This window comes from Lemur catta, chromosome 12 (assembly GCF_020740605.2).
Source record: "Lemur catta isolate mLemCat1 chromosome 12, mLemCat1.pri, whole genome shotgun sequence".
NCBI classification, from domain to species: Eukaryota; Metazoa; Chordata; class Mammalia; order Primates; family Lemuridae; genus Lemur; species Lemur catta.
Window position 1 is genome coordinate 50,884,712 of NC_059139.1, and position 5,497 is coordinate 50,890,208.

The window sequence follows — 5,497 nt, forward strand, 5'->3', positions numbered from 1 at the left end:
GACTTGTTACCTATTTTGTGAATGTTACTTCACACTAAATCTCAAAGCAGTCATTTGTTTTAAGGGCTAGGGGAAAGCTTTTGTTTTAATTCAGGTACTACTAAGTGTGGCTCAATTTGGGGAGTTGTTACTGTGTCCAAAAGACCTTGAAAAACGATGTTTAGATTAAAACAAGGGTATGGATTTTGGTTGTAGAGTTCAGTTTTAACAAGGGAAATTTTGGGGTTTTTTTTGTTTTTACTTGCATGTTCTGTTGTTAACTATCAAAGGGTGTAACAAGTTATTCCACCTTTTCCCAATGCTAATTATGTTGGTTTTAAGAAGTCTCGATAATCAGAAAGTGGCATTTGCCTTCATTTGTGAACCAAGAGGTGTAGATGATGCAACCATATGCGGTGACTTCTGACTTCAACTTTGACAGAATCTCCACTGTTGTTGAATTTCTCTATAGCTTATGTCTTGCCAAGTGTGAAACCCTATTATGTAGTTTATGGAAAATGGAAGGCTACAGATCATTTCGCATGAATAATGCCCTTTAGGGCTAAGGAGACTGACATGTTTTTTAGCCTTTCTGGGAAAATGAAAATTTTAATGGCAAACTGACTCACCATTTTACTAGCTTTGTGCAATATTATAAAGGTAGAAGCAAAACACTAGCACATTGTGTGCTTGGCTTGTAAGGATGGCTTTAACACCATTACATTAAATGGACAGTGTGTGCACAGTGTATTGTAAATGCCAACTCTTGCAAATTTACAATACTTAAACATGCTCAATTAACATTCTAAAGTATTAAAAGTACAAAGAAAAAACTAAGCAAGCATTTATAGCAATACTATGAAATCTCCAATAATTGTTTTGACTGTTGCCTTTTGCTCTTTAGTGCAACTTTTCTGCATTGTAATTATTGTATGGCTTTGTATTTCGTGTTTTTTACACTCATGACTTCAGAGTTAAGTACTTGTACACCAAGTATTGCAATCACCTTTCTCTTATTGTACATGCAATGTAACAACATACAGTTTTGGTGCTTAACAATATTCCCTTTTTTCTTTAATAAAGGATATTTATTTGAATTAACTTGATTTTGCTTGTTTCAAATAGGAGCACAGCAAGTTGTGCATTTGTTATAACGTGATAATCTGGAGTACAGGATCCAGAGAGTATCGACCTTGTACTTCTGCGTCTGCCTGAGCACTATTTGTTAAGTATTTTGATGGCATCTTTACTTGTGCTAATAATGGACTTATTCGTGCTGTTTGTGTAAATATCCATAGTTTGGAAGTGTTGACTTCTAAAATTGGAATGTCTTTAAATGCTTTCATTTCAGTAGTCACTTGTGATCATCTAAACTGGGGGAAATTATTGGCTTTATGCTTAAACATGGAATTAGCTTAAATAAAGCCCAGCTGATACCCTTTCCTGAAGTTGACTCGATACAGTCCCCTCATCACACAAGAGGCACATGTCTAAGGGGAGGGCTCTTTTAAGGGACTTGGGTCCCAGTTACTGCCTAGGTACTTTGGAATAGTAAAGGAAGAACTGGAAGGGCTCCAGTTCCCATCTCTACCCTGGGTAGCCCTAGCCATTTTTTTGTCCCCTTAGTTAATGAAATTTTTCTTGGCTGATTTTTAGAAAATCATTATTATTAAGGCTATCTAGTCACTACATGATCAACTTTCTTTTTTTAAACATTAGCCAAGCCCCTTAACCAGCTTGTACCGTGAACCAAGATATGTGCCTAGATGGACATAGTCATTTATAAAATGAGGGGTTGAACAGAGTGGGCTTTGAAAGTTAATTCTAGTACCTGGATTAGGTAAGAGGACTGTGGTCCTCAACTCCCAGGGCGTGGCCTGGGACCGTTCTGTGGCCTGTTAGTAGACGGGCTGCGTATCACCCCCTGAGCTCTGCCGCTGCACCGCCCCCGTCCTTGGGAAAACTGTCTGCCATGAAACCGGTCCCTGGTGCCCAAAAGGTTGGGGACTGCTGTATTAAAACATAAGAACTTTCTCCAAGGAGGGGCCTTCTTCCATGTATTCTCTCTACAGATGTGAATGTGAAACTAACCAGAGGTCTCCGACCTTCATTTTGCTCTATGGTACTCCACTGTGTGACTACAGCACATCTTAGGAATATACCACGACTTTCCCATTCACCAGTTGCTGGCATTTGGGTTATTTTTGGCTGGCTATTGTGGATCCTGCTGTTACCAACATTCTAGCGTGTGTCTCCTGGTTCAAGTGTACGCATATTTCAGCTGTGTAAGGAATCAGCTGGGTCACAGTGTGAGCATATGGCCAACTTTTGTAGATAATGCCCACACGTTTTCCAAAATAGTTGTTCCAATTTACAACTTACGAAAGAACACTTTAGGACTGGAAGGGGGGATATATACAAGAAACGGGGGGGGGGGGGCAGTTAGATTTCTAATTCTGGATCAGAGTGGTGGTTAAGTGAGGGTTTAGTTTATAATAATTCAGGAACTTATATGTTTGATTTTGTGTTTTTCTGAATGTATTTCACAAGTTTTTTTAAAATGTCTAACATAGGCCTTTTTTATTTTATTAGAATTCTAGACATTGCTTCTAGAATTCAATTGCCCCCAATTTTTATTAGTTGGCAGGAAACTCAGAGCCAAATTCGGTGCCCTAATGGAAAAGCCAGCCCATCTCACACTTTTGCTTTACGCAGTTCTCTGCTGCTTTCACATGGCTCTGTGTGTGTGTGTGTGTGTGTGTGTGTGTGTGTGCGCGCGCGCGCACACGCATTTGTGTTTTGAACTCTCCTGCTCCAGGTGTTTTAATATTTTAAGTTTCCTTTGGAGAAGTGGTTTCATTGTGAAATTTTTAAAGATTTAACTTAAAGCTGCTGCAATATAGCATGATGTAGTGGTTAAGAGCAAGGACTCTGGCGCTGCCTACTCACTGTGTGAACGGGAGCAAATTACTTCTCTGTGCCTCAGTTTGTTCATCTGCAAAATTAGACAATTATATCTACTTCAAGGTTGGTGTATGCATTAAACGAATATATTTGAAGTGCACAAAAGAGTGCCTGGCACATTTATATTACTATTACCTGTTATTATTCACAAAGAACTGCAAAGACTTGAGCACTTCAGAGGCAAAACATCTGTAGCTACAGTAGATGCTCCTGGACAAACCTGAAAAAACAGAAATAATCATATAAATTTCCTCATTAACAGAAACTGGGGATTCATGATTCCTTTGGATGTCACAAAATGTTATTCAATAGGTAACGTTTTAAATTAACAACAAAAAATCCCTTACCTCATGTTTACTCTTTGTAGAAAGAATTAGGTACTGCTGCAAAATGGAGAATTTCTATTTTCTAACTGACTTTCTGTGGAAATGCAATCCTAAAGGATCAAACTATTCCAAAAATATAATGAACTCCAGTGACCTTTTTGAGTTACATATTGTGTAACTCTTCCCAAAGCCCTAACATGGCAGTAAAGCAATAAAAAAAAAAAAAAGAAAATTACAGATGAGAAGTGTCAACAAGTCAAAGATGCATGAGGGTGAGCGACAGCTGAGTGGAGGCAACTGCCCTGAGAGTCTGTGTGCGATCCAGGAAGCCAGGAGATTCCAGAGAGGCCGAGCAGAGTGGAGGCACCGTGTTCTTTTGAAAGGTGGGGATGAGGGACAAGGTTGAAAAGAGGAGTGGCTGGGCACAGTGGCTCATGCCTGCTGTCCTACCACTCTGGGAGGCCATGATAGGAGGATCATTTGAGGCCAGGAGTTCAAGACCAGCCTGAGCAAGAGAGAGACCCCTTCTGTACCAAAAATAGAAAAATTAGCTGGGCGTGGTGGTATGCACCTGTAGTCCCAGCTACTCAGGAGGCAGAGGCAGGAGGATCGCTTAAGCCCAGGAGTCTGAAATTGCTGTGAGCTATGATGATGCCACTGCACTATAGCCCAGGCAACAGAGCGAGATTGTGCCTTTAAAAAAAAAATGTGTGAAGTGTGGAGCAGGAGCAGTTAGAATGCCACCCCGCTCCTGTTCCTCCTTTCCCACTGCAAGACACTAGAGGTTCATTCTCTGGATAAAACGAGCCAGACAAGATCTGGACTCAACTGCCAGGAACAAGAAGAGGTAAGGCTGAACTTTGGAGGATTAAGTTAAAATCTGCCATCAGAACCATGAGACTCCTGGCTGCCTTCTGCCTGGTTCTGAGAGGGCCTTTAGCCAGGCACATAGCAGCCCGTGGGTCTGGAGGATCCCTCAGGAGAAACCAAATGGCCCAGAGAAAAGACCTCTATCTGTTGACATTTGTGTGTGTGTGTGGGGGGGGGGGTTGCCAAATGATACAGCCGGCTTCCTACCCAATTATTCTAACCCCAAAGCCACCAGTCAGCCAGCTCCCCACCCGAGATCTCTGCTCTCTCACCACAGAACAGAAGTGGGCTACTTAGACTCACAGAGACATTTGCAGACATTTCTCCACACGATGAGCGGAGACAGAAACACACAAACTGAAGAAAGCAACTCTTAGAAAACAGAGACAATGCAGAGACTAGGGGAAAAAAGCTTAATTAAAATTACTTTCGTCAGAAAACTGTGGCATAATACTGCATCCATGAAGCACGAATGTGTTGCAATAAAAAGGAATATTCTGAGAACAAGGATCAACACTTAGAAACTAAAAGTATGAGATCTGAAATTACAAATTCAACACAAGGTTTGAAGGATAGAGCAAGGAACTCATAAAGCCAAGTAGGTTGCCAAAGAGATGAACAGTAGAAAAGATAGGATTAATTCAGCTAACCCACATCTGGTTCATGCCCGAAAGGAGAGAAATGGAAGGGAGAAAATTATTAAATAATATAACTTACTGTTTTGTTGGCAGCAATTTGAGTTGGGCTTGCTTTCGGGTGCAATAGAAAGATTCTCAATGTAAGATGAGGACTCAGAAGTGCTCCTTGGAGTGGGCAACATGGAGGTCCCTGGTCACCTTGGCAAGAGCAATTTTGGCGGAGTCGTAGGGACAGAATCCAGAGCAAAGTCTGAGGAGTGGACGGAAACTTAGAAGCGGAGGTAGTTTGTGAGCACACGGTTCTTTCAGAAGTTTTACACTGAAGAAAAAAAAGGAATCAGCTGACAGCCATAAGGATTAGGGAGGATATCTTTATTATAAAAGGTAAGAGACTAGAGCGTGCTTGTGTGATGATTAAAAAATAAAAAGTAAAAGTCACTTGAAGTAGCAATTGTATTCCTGTTTCTTAGGTAAACAAAAGACTACATTTATAATCAATAAATTTTAAAAAATTAAAATTATCCAATTCAGGTGCCTAAACACCTTTGACCTCAGTGGTGAGGGTGATTAAAATTCAAGGGATTAAAGGAGGTGGGGAGGATAGGAAAATTTTTGCAAGTGCCTGTCTCAATTTTTCATGGTTGTATAACACACATGAAAATAACCATAGACCTATTCTGGTCATTAATGGATTTTCTAGAAAAAGTTTCCATTCTCTTC

At 40.5% G+C, this 5,497-nt stretch overlaps 1 long non-coding RNA gene across 1 annotated transcript; it reads right to left on the bottom strand.

The window, feature by feature from the left end:
- Nucleotides 1–3,007: 3,007 nt before the first annotated feature.
- On the bottom strand, nt 3,008–5,086 carry LOC123648217. Its single transcript, XR_006738525.1, has 2 exons — nt 4,857–5,086; nt 3,008–3,163 (listed from the first exon to the last, which is right to left on the bottom strand). It is a non-coding gene; the product is annotated as an uncharacterized LOC123648217 (long non-coding RNA).
- Between the last annotated feature and the right edge of the window lie 411 nt (nt 5,087–5,497).